Source organism: Manis pentadactyla, assembly GCF_030020395.1.
Source record: "Manis pentadactyla isolate mManPen7 chromosome 15 unlocalized genomic scaffold, mManPen7.hap1 SUPER_15_unloc_1, whole genome shotgun sequence".
NCBI lineage: Eukaryota > Metazoa > Chordata > Mammalia > Pholidota > Manidae > Manis > Manis pentadactyla.
The window spans coordinates 1,094,872-1,114,204 of NW_026644588.1; the positions used below are offsets into that span (position 1 = coordinate 1,094,872).

Genomic DNA, 19,333 nt, shown 5'->3' on the forward strand with positions numbered 1-19,333 from the left:
AACAACAGTGAGAAGAAAGCAGGGGTTGCAGTACTAATATCAGACAAAATAGACTTCAAAACAAAGAAAGTAACAAGAGATAAAGAAGGACACTACATAATGATAAAGGGCTCAGTCAAACAAGAGGATATAACCATTCTAAATATATATGCACCCAACAGAGAAGCACCAGCATATGTGAAACAAATACTGACAGAACTAAAGGGGGATATAGACTGCAATGCATTCATTCTAGGAGACTTCAACACACCACTCACCCCAAAGGATAGATCCACTGGGCAGAAAATAAGTAAGGACACGGAAGCACTGAACAACACAGTAGAGCAGATGGACCTAATAGACATCTATAGAACTCTACATCCAAAAGCAGCAGGATATACATTCTTCTAAAGTGCGCGCGCGCATGGAACATTCTCCAGAATAGACCACATACTAGGCCACAAAAAGAGCCTCAGAAAATTCCAAAAGATTGAAATCCTACCAACCAACTTTTCAGACCACAAAGGCATAAAACTAAAAATAAACTGTACAAAGAAAGCAAAGAGGCTCACAAACACATGGAGGCTTAACAACACGCTCCTAAATAATCAATGGATCAATGACCAAATCAAAATGGAGATCCAGCAATATATGGAAACAAATGACAACAACAACACTAAGCCCCAACTTCTGTGGGACACAGCAAAAGCAGTCTTAAGAGGAAAGTATATAGCAATCCAAGCATATTTAAAAAAGGAATAGCAATCCCAAATGAATGGTCTAATGTCACAATTATCGAAATTCGAAAAAGAAGAACAGATGAGGCCTAAGGTCAGCAGAAGGAGGGACATAACAAAGATCAGAGAAGAAATAAATAAAATTGAGAAGAATAAAACAATAGCAAAAATCAATGAAACCAAGAGCTGGTTCTTCAAGAAAATAAACAAAATAGATAAGCCTCTAGCCAGACTTATTAAGAAGAAAAGAGAGTCAACACAAATCAACAGTATCCGAAACGAGAAAGGAAAAATCACGACGGACCCCACGGAAATGCAAAGAATTATTGGAGAATACTATGAAAACCTATATGCTAACAAGCTGGGAAACCTAGGAGAAATGGACAACTTCCTAGAAAAATATAACCTTCCAAGATTGACCCAGGAAGAAACAGAAAATCTAAACAGACCAATTACCAGCAACGAAATTGAAGCGGTAATCAAAAAACTACAAAAGAACAAAAACCCTGGGACAGATGGATTTACCTTGGAATTTTATCAGACATACAGGGAAGACATAATACCCATTCTCCTTAAAGTTTTCCAAAAAATAGAGGAGGAGGGGATACTCCCAAACTCATTCTATGAAGCTAACATCACCCTAATACCAAAACCAGGCAAAGACCCCACCAAAAAAGAAAACTACAGACCAATATCCCTGATGAACGTAGATGCAAAAATACTCAACAAAATATTAGCAAACCGAATTCAAAAATACATGAAAAGGATCATACACCATGACCAAGTGGGATTCATCCCAGGGATGCAAGGATGGTACAACATTCGAAAGTCCATCAACATCATCCACCACATCAACAAAAAGAAAGACAAAAACCACATGATCATCTCCATAGATGCTGAAAAAGCATTTGACAAAGTTCAACATCCATTCATGTTAAAAACTCTCAGCAAAATGGGAATAGAGGGCAAGTACCTCAACATAATAAAGGCCATCTATGATAAACCCACAGCCAACATTATATTGAACAGCGAGAAGCTGAAAGCATTTCCGCTGAGATTGGGAACTAGACAGGGATGCCCACTCTCTCCACTGTTATTTAACATAGTACTGGAGGTCCTAGCCACGGCAATCAGACAAAATAAAGAAATACAAGGAATCCAGATTGGTAAAGAAGAAGTTAAACTGTCACTATTTGCAGATGACATGATACTGTACATAAAAAACCCTAAAGACTCCACCCCAAAACTACTAGAACTGATATCGGAATACAGCAAAGTTGCAGGATACAAAATCAACACACAGAAATCTGTGGCTTTCCTATATACTAACAATGAACGAACAGAAAGAGAAATCAGGAAAACAACTCCATTCACAATTGCATCAAAAAAAATAAAATACCTAGGAATAAACCTAACCAAAGAAGTGAAAGACTTATACTCTGAAAACTACAAGTCACTCTTAAGAGAAATTAAAGGGGACACTAAAAGATGGAAACTCATCCCATGCTCGTGGCTAGGAAGAATTAATATCGTTAAAATGGCCATCCTGCCCAAAGCAATATACAGATTTGATGCAATCCCTATGAAACTACCAGCAACATTCTTCAATGAACTGGAACAAATAATTCAAAAATTCATATGGAAACACCAAAGACCCCGAATAGCCAAAGCAATCCTGAGAAAGAAGAATAAAGTAGTGGGGATCTCACTCCCCAACTTCAAGCTCTACTATAAAGCCATAGTCATCAAGACAATTTGGTACTGGCACAAGAGCAGAGCCACAGACCAATGGAACAGACTAGAGAATCCAGACATTAACCCAGACATATATGGTCAATTAATATTTGATAAAGGAGCCATGGACATACAATGGCGAAATGACAGTCTCTTCAACAGGTGGTGCTGGCAAAACTGGACAGCTACATGTAGGAGAATGAAACTGGACCATTGTCTAAATCCATATACAAAAGTAAACTCAAAATGGATCAAAGACCTGAATGTAAGCCATGAAACCATTAAACTCTTGGAAGAAAACATAGGCGAAAACCTCTTAGACATAAACATGAGTGACCTCTTCTTGAACATATCTCCCCGGGCAAGGAAAACAACAGCAAAAATGAGTAAGTGGGACTATATTAAGCTGAAAAGCTTCTGTACAGCAAAAGACACCATCAATAGAACAAGAAGGATCCCTACAGTATGGGAGAATATATTTGAAAATGACACATCCGATAAAGGCTTGACGTCCAGAATATATAAGGAGCTCACACGCCTCAACAAACAAAAAACAAATAACCCAATTAAAAAATGGGCAGAGGAACTGAACAGTTCTCCAAAAAAGAAATACAGATGGCCAACAGACACATGAAAAGATTCTCCACATCGCTAATTATCAGAGAAATGCAAATTAAAACTACAATGAGGTATCACCTCACACCAGTAAGGATGGCTGCCATCCAAAAGACAAACAACAACAAATGTTGGCGAGGCTGTGGTGAAAGGGGAACCCTCCTACACTGCTGGTGGGAATGTAAGTTAGTTCAACCATTGTGGAAAGCAGTATGGAGGTATATCAAAATGCTCAAAACAGACTTACCATTTGACCCAGGAATTCCACTCCTAGGAATTTACCCTAAGAACGCAGCAATCAAGTTTGAGAAAGACAGATGCACCCCTATGTTTATTGCAGCACTATTTACAATAGCCAAGAATTGGAAGCAACCTAAATGTCCATCAATAGATGAATGGATAAAGAAGATGTGGTACATATACACAATGGAATACTACTCAGCCATAAGAAAAGGGCAAATCCAATCATTTGCAGCAACATGGATGGAGCTGGAGGGTATTATGCTCAGTGAAACAAGCCAAGTGGAGAAAGAGAAATACCAAATGATTTCACTTATCTGTGGAATATAAGAACAAAGGAAAAACTGAAGGAACAAAACAGCACCAGAATCACAGAACTCAACAATGGACTAACAGGTACCAAAGGGAAAGGGACTGGGGAGGATGGGTGGGTAGGGAGGGATAAGGGGGGGAGAAGTAGGGGGGTATTAAGATTAACATGCATGGGGGAGTAGGAGAAAAGGGAGGGCTGTACAACACAGAGAAGGCAAGTAGTGATTCTACAACATTTTGCTATGCTGATGGACAGTGACTGTAAAGGGGTTTATAGGGGGGACCTGGTATACGGGAGAGCCTAGTGAACATAATATTCGTCACGTAAGTGTAGATTATTGACACCAAAAACAAAGCAAAAAAAAAAAAAAAGGGCAGTTCCTGTGTGGTAACCTCCAACGAGTTCTACACAAGGGTATAAAGGGCATATAAAAGTGTAGGCAAATGGTCTGTTTGTGTTTATACAGAGGATCAAAGCCTAATTGGGCTACCCCAAAATTGAACTAAGATACGATATGAAAGAGAACTTCCAACATCTGCACTCTCTGGAAGACTCATGCCAGAAGATGATCATCAAGAAACCCCAACAAAGATCCACGCACTGCTACAGCTGTAGATGCACTCATCCCACCAGTTCCTGGACTTGCCATGGGAATGAGGAAGGAGGTATCTAAGCTGGCCTGTGCATACAGTAAAACAACAAATTTGACTGGATCTATACTGTTGGAACTCAACCAAGAATTAGGAGAAGTGCAAATTGTAGCGCTCCAAACTCTTACAACTACAGACTATTTACTGTTAAAAGAACATATGGCATGTGAACAGTCCCCAGGAATGGGTTAATTTGTCTGATTTCTCTCAGACTGTTCAAGTTCAGTTGGACAATATCCACCATATCATAGATAAGTTTTCACAAATGCCTAAGGTGCCTTAATGGTTTTCTTGGTTTCACTGGAGATGGCTGGTAATTACAGATATGCTTTGGTTATGTAACTATACTCCTATTATGTTAATGTGTGTGCGCAATTTAAGTAGTAGCTTAAAACCTATATATGCTGAAGTTACTCTACAAGAAGATTTGTCAAAGAAATAATCAATCTTCCCATGTTTTCTTCCGCCTGTTACTTCTATAGCTTTTCTTCTTCCTTCCTAATTACAACCCTTAAATAGAATTCGTGCCTCATATCAAATTTACCGAGCATCATAACTCCTCCAAGTGGTAAAGATACCTCAAGACAAATGCTGGGCATAGAAGCCACAGGGCATAAATATGCAAAGAAGTAAAAAGTTAACTTTTTCAAACAATAAGGCTTCTCTCTCCCTTACCAACTTCACATTTCCCTGTATGGCCCCGGAAGATGACTGGTTAGCCAGAGACGGGTAAGATTCCTCAAGGGAGGAACAACCTAAGACAGGCACAGTCGCAGGGGGGCCATCAGGTGAGAAATTGGGGATCAACAGAGGTGAGGCTTAGAACCTCACCCCCCCGTTCTGAGAGAAATCTTCTGCATACGTGGATGTTTTATTGCCCTGGTCTAGCTTGGATTAACACATAGTCTACAGGCACACACCTGATCATCTACATGTGCTCTCTTACAACACTAAACTATGTTTTCTACCTTTATCTTGTATCTACCTACCACTTCAGCATTTTATTAAAAATAATAATAATAAAGAGAGAAATGTGGTATCCACATATAAATCAAGTATAAAAACCAAATGAGTATTCATATTTGAACTGACTGTTTAGAGTTCATAATGCATGAGCAAAACCGAAAGTTTCTGTGATGACTGCCCTTGTACTGTTCACTATGTAACTTATTCATTATGTAAGAATTTGTTCTACATGTAAAAACTTGTTTGTTATGCCTCAGAAGATTGGAGACTGACAAAAATTAGGCTTGGGGTGGAATAATGATTGTGCATTGAGCATTGACTCCCCTATACAGAATTTTATTGTCGTTAACAACCATTTGATCAATAAATATGAGAGATGCCCTCACAAAAAAAAAACAAAAAAACAAAAAAACAAAAAAAGGACAGACTTCCAATGGTAAAATAAATTAGTAACCGGGATGTAATGTATAGCATAAGGAATATAGTCAAGATATTGTAACAGCTTGGTAGGGTGATAGCTGGAACCTAGAATTATGTATATAAATGTTCTACCACTGTGTTGTACACTTGAAACTCATGTAATGTAATACTGTGTGTCAACTACCTTTCAATAAAAAATAATTATTTAAAAAAAAAAAAAAACTTAAGCATTATGCAAAGTCAGAGTCACACTAATTCTCTAGGGTAAAGATTTGTATACATGACTAGGAATATAGACATTATTCAGTGAAATCACTTAAAGCTCAAAAGGCCAGGAGCAACTTGGTCTGGAACGTTTGAGTGTTCTGCAGAAAGAACTATCTCAGCATAAACCATCACTTTATTGTATCAATTACATCATGACAATGTAAAATTTACCTTATCCTGCTAAAAGGCCCAGTTAATTTTAATTGTAACTATGTGCTGTTTTCCCTTCTCTAATTGTAATCAAGTAATCTGCAACCTAAGCAAAAGACTACTTTGGTAAGCAATCTCAACTATAAACAATCCAAGCAAACAGACAACAACCCAGCCCACCTTGGGGGCAGCGCATCAGTCTTACAAGTCTGCACCCCTAACCCTTTATCCTTATTCCTTAAAATTCTCAACTGTGCATAAAACCCCTAGACAATGAGCCAAACACGGACTCTCTTGTCCCCTCCTGGCGTGAGCTGGGAGCTCTGTCCTTTCACTGTATCTCTAAATAAAAGCCTGTACCTTGCTCTTCTAAAAAAAAAAAAAAAAAAAAATAGGACAGACTTCCAATGTAAAATAAATAAGTAACTGGGATGTAATGTATAGCATAAGGAATATAGTCAAGATATTGTAACAGCTTGGTAGGGTGATAGCTGGAACCTAGAATTATGTATATAAATGTTCTACCACTGTGTTGTACACTTGAAACTAATGTAATGTAATACTGTGCGTCAACTACCCTTCAATAAAAAATACTTATTTAAAAAAAATAAATAAAGAAAGAAATAGCTAGAATCAGCAAACGCATAAAGACAGGCAGTAGGTCAGAAGCTGCTAGGGGCTGGAGTGAGGGGCACATGGGGAGTTACTGACTAATGATTACACAGTTTATGTTTGCGTTCCTAATTAGTTTTGCAAATAGATAGTGGGGGTAGATGTACAACATTGCAGATTTACCTAATGCTACTGAATTGTACACTTGAAAATTATAAAAATGACAAATACAATATTACATAAAATTTTACTCATATACATATATATATACACACAGAGTCACACCAAAAATACCCAAACTGACAGTTTTCCCCAGATTCCGAAACTCAAAGCTATTTCAAAATGTCGTGAACTTTTCCACTGATGTAGCTAAAACAATGTATTCTTTCCATAAACACGTACATATTCAACACATTCCTACTAGGATTGTGATTTCCAGGACCTAACTACTCAATTTTACATAGAATAATAAACTTATATCAAGACTGAAAATTATTAGTCTGTTAAATATTAACAGATGAGAGAAACGATTAAATTTCCTGCGGAGAACAGTCTTATGGTCACAATCAAGTTAGGAAAAGTATTTTCCTCGTCTGGCAAGTAAGCAAAGGCGAGAGACGCGAGCATCCCTGCAAATGAGCACAAGGGGGCTGAACGCTGAGAAGCACGAAGGCAAAGGCTTCGAGGTGCGCGCCAGCCCCCGGCCTGGAGCAGCAGAGCGGGCCATCCGCTCGGACGACAAGGACAGTGAGGGGGAGGAGGGGGGTGCTCGCAGGGCCGCGGGGGAACGATAATTTCCCGAACTCAAGTAATTCTCCCTCTGGAAGGGGTTGCCTCGGCTTTAAATGCTTTTCTTTCTACTTTAAAGACTGGCTTCGGGGCAGCAGAGCCTCTGAGATCCGCGGCCACGAGTGATGGGGGACAGGGCGGTCTGGGCGCCGCGGGGAGGGAGGCGGACGCTCTGGGCACGGAGGCCCCTGGGTTCCGGGTGCGGCGGCACCTCGACCGGGCCTCCATGGCCGCGCCGCGGGGCTGAATCCCCAGCCATGGTCCCCGAGCCGGCGCTGCCCTCCCTCGGCGAGGCGCCGAGCCACGCCTCTCTCCCCGGCTCCCAGGGGCGCCCCCCGCCGGGACCAAGGGCGCCCCGAGGGCCAGCTCCGCCCCCACCACAGACCGGCCCGCCCGGCCCACCGCCCGCGGACACCCCAGGGCTCGGTGCCGCCGGAGGGTCCCCGTGTGCGGCGGGGCTGCCGGCCTGAGTCCCGGGGCTGGAGTGCCCCGGCGCCGACACCTTACCGCACACCTGCGGGACAGCCTCTGGACTCCGGCATCCTGGCAAATGGGCGCCCCGCGGAGAAGGCTGGGAACTACGTTACCCATAATGCAAAGGGCAGAGGTAGAGTCCAATAGGCACCCACGACAGGGCGATTGGGCGTTCGGACCAGAGGGGCGGGAGGGACTCACCGCGCCAGAGACTGTGGTCATGGAGGCTCTGCGCCCTGTCGCGGAACGAGTACGAGATGAACGCGGCGTCGGGCTCGATGTGACGACGGCTGGGAGGCGATCGGGGAGGGGTCGTCCCACCGCATAGCGGCCGGTCTGAGCGTCAGCGGCGGCGGGTAGGGAGCGTGCCCGGGTCTCGTCACGTGCAGCAGGCACTTGGGTGCCCGCCGCGCCCACAGAGTCCGACGGCGGCGTCCGGCTGAGGGACAGGCTCTGGTGAGGCTCCTCCTCCGGGCCCTCGGCGCCCTTACCCCGTTTACCCTGCCCAGACCCTAAGGCCCCGAGGGCGGGGCGCCTGCTGACGTGTATCCAGCCCCGATCCCAGTGTCCAGAGCAGCGGGGCGGCCAGGGGTGGGCCCCCCGTATCTGAAAGGCGTTGTGACGAGGAGCGGAAGTGTTGCAGGTAGAAGGACAGTTTGGGAAGTCAGAGGAGCGACCGGCCCGGAGCAACTGCCTCTGGAATAGCAAGGCGAGGCTATTAAGGTTTTAACTTCATTCTCAGGACATCGGGAGCCACCGAGGGTTGTGAAAAGAAGGGGTGCATGACCTGAGTTAGGCTTCAAAGTTTTCCAAAAGTTGCTCATAGTTGGGACAGACTGGAAAGGGGGTGATATCACTGAGGCGAAGGGAGGTTGAGTCCTTGTTCGGGGCCACACAGCTGTAAGACTCAGCAGAGAACCGAGGTTCAGAAATAATGCTGCCATCCCAGGTCACCTGGCTCCAGGGCTGGTCAGGGAGGCCTGAGCCTGTAAAGCCCGGCCATGTTCCGTCCCTCTAATGACCTCCGTCTTTCCACAGATTCCCATGACTACAGCGACACTTATGGACTGTACACAGGTGAGTGGAGGATATTTACCAGGCCCTCAGTGGGCCTGGCCCCACCCTTTCTCTCTGAGATTGTGTTTAGGGACTCTCTGACTGTCACTCTTGCAGTCCATGAGCCTGGAGTCTGTAGAAACCTAAACCCAGGGTTGGAAATCCAGGCTGGAGTGTATATGATTCCTATTGCTGGCAACCAATACAATTAAGTGTAAGATTGTTCCAGGCATAGAAAACAGAATGTGTTATTTGTAGGAGGCAGGGCTGAGATTTTTCAGGGAATTCCAGTATCTATACCAGGTGTGACTGTTGGTCATATTAAGAGGGGGCTTCTGGTCATCATGACATTAGTATTAGCAGCCCAGCAAGGGAAAGGGGTGGACTGGGACTGGGTGTCTTGCCTGGGCACCTGAGAGGGGTGGTTGGCATCCCCAACACAGCCGAGGGAGAGAAGTGGCTGTCGGGAGGTTGTGGGAAAGCGGATGATCTGGCAGGTGTCCAAGGCTTCCCTGGAAAGCATGAGGGGAATGTGAAACCCAGGGGTAATTGAGACAAGATGACACTGAAGCCCAGACTGGTGCTTATTCACATCTTGGAGTCACCAGGATTTTGTCGTGACTTCTGAGGTGTGTTGGGTGTTCTAGTCAGGCTGGTACATTCGCACAGGCACAAGTCAGCATCTGGGCGAGTCCCTGGGCCTGAGGTGGAGGAGCTCTGGGGCCGGTCTTTGAATGGTGATCAGATGGAGACAGGAAGACACTGGTGGGGGACAGCAGGTGTGGCACACGTGAAAGAGAGCCAAGGGGGTCTCAGGTCTCCAGGCGGTTCCTGCCGGCTGGGGCAGAACTGGGCAGTGAGGCCTGCCACGCAGGTTTTATCCCCTTGGCAACTGGAGGCTTTGGACATCTAGGCAGGACTGGATCCTGTTTGAATCCGCCAGGCATCATCTGGTTGCCATATGCTGGGCAACATATTTGGAGACCAGGACTGTGCCTCTGGTTTGGGCAGGAGGGCAGTGGTTGTGGAGTGATACAGTAGCAAGGAGATGTGGTGCAGAGTGAGGAGGAGAGAGTGTGCACTTCAGGCACTAAGCCGTGACCGGGAGGACCTCGGGTTAAAGGGCAAACCCGTGTAGGTTGTGTCTGGGAGACCATGATCTGGGGAGCTTACGGGGAATTTCCTGACAAGGGAGTGTGTGCCCTAAAGCCAGGCTCAGGGTGGAGATGTTGTGTCCTTGTCCGCATGCCCACTGTTGTGGGACACTCGGTGGCCGTGATACCCCGAGGCAGGAGCAGGTGTTCTGTGGCCTCGCGCATGGTATTTCCTCTAAGGGGCAGACATTGAAAGAAAGGTGAGCAGGGGATGAACGTCCAGGTAGATGAATTTGGGGTACTAGGAGAGAGGTTGATCATGGAATGATCTTTCCCCTTCTTGGTAGGGCTGTGTGACCTTTGAGGATGTGGCCGTTTCCTTATCCTGGGAGGAGTGGGGGCTCCTTGCTGAGGCCCAGAGGTACAGTGATGTGATGATGGAGAACTTGGCACTTATGGCCTCACTGGGTAAGGTCCTCGCCTCACTCCAGCACCTGGTCTCTTTCTATTCTTTAATTCCCAAAGCAACTCTGCCCTTTCTATAGCGAGACCCTGGGCTCTGCTGTCTTCCTCACCTCCTTGCGTATGTGCTGTGGGGGCAGCACTGAGCTGTGTTCACCTCCTTAAAGAGCCCTGAGTCCTCTCACTCCAAACATGCTGGGAAGGTCCTGGGCCCCAGAAGTGTTGCTGTTAGCCTGACGCATCCCACCTGGTTTACCTTCCCCCGGGCAGAATGACTGTGTCCAGGTCTGTGGCACCTTGTGTTCCAACCGGATTGAGTCAGTAATTGTAATAATACGGATAATGGGTATGGGTTCCTAATGGATGGCACCACAGCATTAAGGTTGTAGTAACTGGCCAGAAGGCACCAGTTAATTTTTCCAAGTGTAAAAACAGGCACAATTGGGCTGTAGAACAAAGAAGAGGTGAGGATCATCACCCTGTATTTATTAGATGTTATAGAATAAGTTTTAATCCTTGAAGGCCCTGTTTTAACTTACATCAGGTCATGGAAACAATTTTAATTTGAGGGTCTGTGATGTTCCATTTTATTAAGTCAATGTGTGTCAAAGACTTAATGTTAATTTAAAGTTACTTTTCATCCTATTAGACCTTCTGTGACCAGTATGGGTATTTTTGGGTAAAGGGTGCCGTGAAATTAGGAAATTGAGGAAAGTTTATAGTTCAAACGAGGCACACCCATTTTCTCTGATCTATGTTTAGTCACTTTCCTGAGAGTGTAGGGGTGGAGAGTGTGCGGGAAGTGGGATCCGCAGGTATAATTTGAGCCTTGGCAATGATTAAGTTTATGAAGTTTGGCTATTGGTGCTGTTTAGTAAATATTAAAAGGTATTTATTCATTTATTCGTGTTTATTCCACTTTTTTTTTGTAGATAATTATTTTTCATTGAAGGGTAGTTGACACAGAGTATTAAATTACATTAGTTTCAAGTGTACAACACAGTGATTCAACATTTATATACATGATAATTCTAGGTACCAGCTATCACCATACCAAGTTTTTACAATATTTTGACTTTATTCCTTATGCTATACATTACATGCCGGTTACTTATTTATTTTACAATTGGAAGTGTGTATTTTTTTTTGTTGTTGTGAGGGCATCTCTCATATTTATTGATCAAATGGTTGTTAACAACAATAAAATTCTGTATAGGGGAGTCAATGCTCAATGCACAATCATTAATCCACCCCAGGCCTAATTTTTGTCAGTCTCCAATCTTCTGAAGCATAGCGAACAAGTTCTTACATGGAGAACAAATTCTTACATAGTCAATAAGTTACATGGTGAACAGTACAAGGGCAGTCATCATGGAAACTTTTGGTTTTGCTCATGCATTATGATCTATAAACAGTCAGTTCAAATATGAATACTCATTTGATTTTCATACTTGATTTATATGTGGATACCACATTTCTCTCTTTATTATTATTATTTTTAATAAAATGCTGAAGTGATAGGTAGATACAAGATAAAGGTAGAAAACATAGTTTAGTGTTGAAAGAGAGCAAATGTAGATGATCAGGTGTGTGCCTGTAGACTATGTGCTAATCCAAGCTAGGCAAGGGCAATAAAACATCAACGTATGCAGAAGATTTCTCTCAGAACAGGGAGGGTTAGGTTCTAAGCCTCACCTCTGTTGATCCCCAATTTCTCACCTTATGGCCCCCCTGTGACTATGCCTGTCTTAGGTTGTTCCTCCCTTGAGGAATCTTACCCATCTCTGGCTAACCAGTCATCTTCCGGGGCCATACAGGGAAATGTAAAGTTGGTAAGTGAGAGAGAAGCCTTATTGTTTGAAACGGTTAGCTTTTTACTTCTTTGCATATTTTTGCCCTGTGGCTTCTATGCCCAGCATTTGTCTTGAGGTATCTTTACCACTTGGAAGAATTATAATACTCGGTAAATTCGACATGTGGTACGAGTTCTATTTAAAGGTTGTGATTAGGTAGGAAGAAGAAAAGCTATAGAAGTAGCAGGCGGAAGAAAACCTGGGAAGATTGATTATTTGTTTGACATATCTTCTTGTAGAGTAACTTTAGCATGGATAAGTTTTAAACTACTAATTAAATTGTGCACACACATTAACATAATAGGAATATAGTTACATAACCAAAGCATACCTGTAATTACCAGCCATCTCCAGTGAAACCAAGAAAACCAGTTAGGCACCTTGGGCATTTGTGAAAACTTGTCTATGATATGATGGATATTGTCCAACTGAACTTGAACAGTCTGAGAGAAATCAGACAAATTAAAACAACCCATTCCTGGGGACTGTTTACATCCAAAATGTTCTTTTAACAGTAAATAGTCTGTAGTTGTAAAATTTTGGAGCGCTACAATTTGCACTTCTCCTAATTCTTGGTTAAGTTCCAACAGTATAGATCCAGTCAAATTTGTTGTTTTACTGTATGCACAGGCCAGCTTAGATATCTCCTTCTTCATTCCCCTGGCAAGTCCAGGAGCTGCTGGGATAAGGGCATCTACAGCTGTAGCAGTGCGTGGATTTTGTTGAGGTTTTTTGATGATCATCTTCTGGCATGAATCTTCCAGAGAGTGCTGATGTTGGAAGTTCTTTTTCATATCGTATCTTAGTTCATTTTCGGGGTAGCCAAATTAGGCTTTGATCCTCTGTATAAACACAAACAGGCCCTTTGCCTACACTTTTATATGCCCTTTATACCCTTGTGTAGAACTCATTGGAGGTCACCACACAGGAATTGCCTTTTTTTTTTTTTGGTATCATTAATCTACACTTACATGATGAATATTATGTTTACTAGGCTCTCCTCTATACCAGCTTTCCCCTAAAAACTCCTTTACAGTCACTGTCCATCAGCATAGCAAAATGTTGTAGAATCACTACTTGCCTTCTATGTGTTGTTCAGCCTTCGCCTTTCTCCCACCCCCCATGCATGCTGATCTTAATACTCCCCTTCTTCCCCCCCACCCCCTTATCCCTCCCTACCCACCCATCCTCCCCAGTCCCTTTCCCTTTAGTACCTGTTAGTCCATTCTTGAGTTCTGTGATTCTGCTGCTGTTTTGTTCCTTCGGTTTTTCCTTTGTTCTTATATTCCACAGATGAGTGAAATCATTTGGTATTTCTCTTTCTCCACGTGGCTTGTTTCACTGAGCATAATACCCTCCAGCTCCATCCATGTTGCTGCAAATGGTAGGATTTGCCCTTTTCTAATGGCTGAATAGTATTCCATTGTGTATATGTACCACATCTTCTTTATCCATTCATCTATCGATGGACATTTAGGTTGCTTCCAATTCTTGGCTATTGTAAATAGTGCTGCGATAAACATAGGGGTGCACTGGTTTTTCTCAAACTTGATTGCTGCATTCTTAGGGTAAATTCCTAGGAGTGCAATTCCTGGGTCAAATGGTAAGTGTGTTTTGAGCATTTTGATGTACCTCCATACTGCTTTCCACAATGGTTGAACTAATTTACATTCCCACCAGCAGTGTAGGAGGGTTCCCCTTTCTCCACAGCCTCGCCGACATTTGTTGTTGTTTGTCTTTTGGATGGCAGCCATCCTTACTGGTGTGAGGTGATACCTCATTGTAGTTTTAATTTGCATTTCTCTGATAATTATCGATGTGGAGCATCTTTTCATGTGTCTGTTGGCCATCTGTATTTCTGTTTTGGAGAACTGTCTGTTCAGTTTCCCTGCCCATTTTTTAATTGGGTTATTTGTTTTTTGTTTGTGGAGGCGTTTGAGCTCTTTATATATTCTGGACGTCAAGCCTTTTTCGGATGTGTCATTTTCAAATATATTCTCCCATACTATAGGGTTCCTTTTTGTTATATTGATGGTGTCTTTTGCTGTACAGAAGCTTTTCAGCGTAATCTAGTCCGAGTTGTTCATTTTTGCTTTTGTTTTCCTTGCCCGGGGAGATATGTTCAAGAAGAGGTCACTCATGTTTATGTCTAAGAGGTTTTTGCCTATGTTTTCTTCCAAGAGTTTAATGGTTTCATGACTTCCATTCAGGTCTTTGATCCATTTTGAGTTTACTTTTGTATATGGGGTTAGACAATGGTCCAGTTTCATTCTCCTACATGTAGCTGTCCAGTTTTGCCAGCACCATCTGTTGAAGAGACTGTCATTTCGCCATTGTATGTCCATGGCTCCTTTATCAAATATTAATTGACCATATACGTCTGGGTTAATGTCTGGATTGTCTAGTCTGTTCCATTGGTCTGTGGCTCTGTTCTTGTGCCAGTACCAAATTGTCTTGATTACTATGGCTTTATAGTAGAGCTTGAAGTTGGGGAGTGAGATCCCCCCTACTTTATTCTTCTTTCTCAGGATTGCTTTGGCTATTCGGGGTGTTTGGTGTTTCCATATGAATTTTCGAATTATTTGTTCCAGTTCATTGAAGAATGTTGCCAGTAGTTTCATAGAGATTGCATCAAATCTGTATATTGCTTTGGGCAGGATGGCCATTTTGACGATATTAATTCTTCCTAGCCACAAGCATGGGATGAGTTTACATCTGTTAGTGTCCCCTTTAATTTCTCTCTCTTTTTTTTTTTTATTGAAGGGTAGTTGACAACAGCATTGCATTACATTAGTTTCAGGTGTACAACACAGCGACTCAACATTTATATACATGATATTTCTTGGTACCAGTTATCACCATACCAAGTTGTTACAATATTTTGACTATATTCCTTATGCTATACATTACATCCCGGTTACTTATTTATTTTACAATTGGAAGTGTGTTTATATATATATATATATATATATATATATATAGTGAGGGCATCTCTCATATTTATTGATCAAATAGTTGTTAACCACAACAAATCTCTGTATAGGGGGGTCAATACTCAATGCACAATCATTAATCCACCCCAAGCCCAATTTTCGTCAGTCTCCAATCTTCTGATGCATAACGAAGAAATTCTTACATGGAGTACAAATTCTTACATAGTGAATAAGTTACATGGTGAACAGTACAAGGGCAGTCATCACAGAAGCTTTCGGTTTTGTTAATAATGCATTATGAACTATAAACAGTCAGTTCAAATATGAATACACATTTGATTTTTAAACCTGATTTATATGTGGATACCACATTTCTCTATTATTATTATTTTTAATAAGATGCTGAAGTGGTAGGTAGATACGAGATAAAGGTAGGAAACAGAGTTTAGTGTTGTAAGAGAGCAAATGTAGATGATCAGGTGTGTGCCTGTAGACTATGTGTTAATCCGCACTAGACGAGGGCAATAAACATCCATGTATGCAGAAGATTCCTCTCAGAACATGAGGGGGGAGGTTCTAAGCCTCACCTCTGCTGCTCCCCATTTTCTCACCAGATGGCCCCCTGCGACTGTGCCTGTCTTAGATTGTTCCTCCCTTGAGGAATCTTACCCGTCTCTGGCTAACCAGTCATCTTCCGGGGCCATACAGGGAAATGTGAAGTTGGTAAGTGAGAGAGAAGCCTTATCGTTTGAAAAGGTTAGCTTTTTACTTCTTTGCATATTTATGCCCTGTGGCTTCTATGCCCAGCATTTGTCTTGAGGTGTCTTTACCACTTGGAAGAATTATGATACTCGGTAAATTCGACATGTGGTACGAGTTCTATTTAAAGGTTGTGATTAGGTAGGAAGAAGAAAAGCTACAGAAGTAGCAGGCAGAAGAAAACCTGGGAAGATTGATTATTTCTTTGACATATCTTCTTGTAGAGTAACTTCAGCATGGATAGGTTTTAAACGACTAATTAAATTGTGCACACACATTAACATAATAGGAATATAGTTACCTAACCAAAGCATACCTGTAATTACCAGCCATCTCCAGTGAAACCAAGAAAACCAGTTAGGCACCTTAGGCATTTGTGAAAACTTATCTATGATATGGTGGATATTGTCCGACTGAACTTAAACATTCAGATAAACTAGAACACCCCATTCCTGGGGACTGTTCATATCCCATATGTTCTTTTAACGATAAATAGTCTGTGGTTGTAAGATTTTGGAGTGCTACAGTTTGCACTTCTCCTAATTCTTGGTTGAGTTCCAACAGTATAGATCCAGTCCAATTTTTGTTTTACTGCATGCACAGGCCAGCTTAGATATCTCCTTCATCTTTCCCATGGCAAGTCCAGGAACTGGTGGGATGAGTGCATCTACACCTGTGACAGTGTGTGGATCTTTGTTGAAGTTTTTTTTTTTTTTTTTTTTTTTTTCTGATCATCTTCTGTCATGAGTCTTCCCGAGAGTGCTGATGTTGGAAGTTCTTTTTCATATCGTATCTTAGTTCATTTTCGGGGTAGCCAAATTAGGCTTTGATCCTCTGTATAAACACAAACAGACCCTTTGCCTACACTTTTATATGTCCTTTATATCATTGTGTAGAACTCATTAGAGGTCACCACATAGGAACTGCATTTTTTTTTTAATCATTAATCTACACTTACATGACGAATACTTTGTTTACTAGGCTCTCCCGTATACCAGGTCCCCCCTATATACTCCTTTACAGTCACTGTCCATCAGCGTAGCAACCTGTTGTAGAATCACTACTTGTCTTCCCTGTGTTGTACAGCCCTCCCCTTTCTCCCACCCCGCTATGGATGCTAATCTTAATACCCCCTACTTCTCCCCCTCTTATCCCTCCCTACCCACCCATTCTCCCCAGTCCCATTCCCTTTGGTACCTGTTAGTCCATTCTTGAGTTCTGTGATTCTGCTGCTGTTTTGTTCCTTCAGTTTTTCCTTTGTTCTTATATTCCACAGATGAGTGAAATCATTTGGTATTTCTCTTTCTCTGCTTGGCTTGTTTCACTGAGCAAAATACCCTCCAGCTCCATCCATGTTGCTGCAAATGGTTGGATTTGCCCTTTTCTTATGGCTGAGTAGTATTCCATTGTGTATATGTACCACATCTTCTTTGTCCATTCATCTATCGATGGACATTTAGGTTGCTTCCAATTCTTGGCTATTGTAAATAGTGCTGCGATAAACATAGGGGTGCACTGGTCTTTCTCATACTTGATTGCTGCATTCTTAGGGTAAATTCCTAGGAGTGCAATTCCTGGGTCAAATGGTAAGTGTGTTTTGAGCATTTTGATGTACCTCCATACTGCTTTCCACAATGGTTGAACAAGTTTACATTCCCACCAGCAGTGTAGGAGGGTTCCCCTTTCTCCACAGCCTTGCCAACATTTGTTGTTGTTTGTCTTTTGGATGGCAGCCATCCTTACTGGTGTGAGGTGATACCTCATTGTAGTTTTAATTTGCATTTCTCTGATAATTAGCGATGTGGAGCATCTTTTCATGTGTCTGTTGGCCATCTGTATTTCTTTTTTGGAGAACCGTATGTTCAGTTCCTTTGCCCATTTTTTAATTGGGTTATTTGTTTTTTGTTTGTTGAGGTGTGTGAGCTCTTTATATATTCTGGACGTCAAGCCTTTATCGGATGTGTCATTTTCAAAGATATTCTCCCATACTGTAGGGTTCCTTTTTGTTCTATTGATGGTGTCTTTTGCTGTACAGAAGCTTTTCAGCTTAATATAGTCCCACTTGTTCATTTTTGCTGTTGTTTTCCTTGCCCGGGGAGATATGTTCAAGAAGAGGTCACTCATGTTTATGTCTAAGAGGTTTTTGCCTATGTTTTCTTCCAAGAGTTTAATGGTTTCGTGACTTACATTCAGGTCTTTGATCCATTTTGAGTTTACTTTTGTATATGGGGTTAGACGATGGTCCAGTTTCATTCTCCTACATGTAGCTGTCCAGTTTTGCCAGCACCATCTGTTGAAGAGACTGTCATTTCGCCATTGTATGTCCATGGCTCCTTTATCAAATATTAATTGACCATATATGTCTGAGTTAATGTCTGGATTGTCTAGTCTGTTCCATTGGTCTGTGGCTCTGTTCTTGTGCCAGTACCAAATTGTCTTGATTACTATGGCTTTATAATAGAGCTTGAAGTTGGGGAGTGAGATTCCCCCTACTTTATTCTTCTTTCTCAGGATTGCTTTGACTATTTGGGGTCTTTGGTGTTTCCATATGAATTTTTGAATTATTTGTTCCAGTTCATTGAAGAATGTTGCTGGTAGTTTCATAGGGATTGCATCAAATCTGTATATTGCTTTGGGCAGGATGGCCATTTTGACGATATTAATTCTTCCTAGCCATGAGCATGGGTTGCGTTTCCATCTGTTAGTGTCCCCTTTAATTTCTTTTAAGAGTGACTTGTAGTTTTCAGAATATAAGTCTTTCACTTCTTTGGTTAGGTTTATTCCTATGTATTTTATTTTTTTTGATGCAATTGTGAATGGAGTTGTTTTCCTGATTTCTCTTTCTGTTGGTTCATTGTTGGTATATAGGAAAGCCACAGATTTCTGTGTGTTGATTTTGTATCCTGCAACTTTGCTGTATTCCGATATCAGTTCTAGTAATTCTGGTGTGGAGTCTTTAGGGTTTTTTATGTACAGTATCATGTCATCTGCAAATAGTGACAGTTTGACTTCTTCTTTGCCAATCTGGATTCCTTGTATTTTTTTGTTTTGTCTGATTTCCGTGGCTAGGACCTCTAGTACAATGTTAAATAACAGTGGGGAGAGTGGGCATCCCTGTCTAGTTCCCGATCTCAGAGGAAATGCTTTCAGCTTCTCGCTATTCAATATAATGTTGGCTGAGGGTTTTTCATAGATGGCCTTTATTATGTTGAGGTACTTGCCCTCTATTC

The 19,333-nt window shown here is 42.2% G+C and overlaps 1 pseudogene; it reads left to right on the forward strand.

Moving 5' to 3' along the window:
* Nucleotides 1-7,887: 7,887 nt before the first annotated feature.
* Nucleotides 7,888-19,333, forward strand: part of LOC118920340 (zinc finger protein interacting with ribonucleoprotein K-like) — a 122,058-nt pseudogene continuing 110,612 nt past the window's right edge.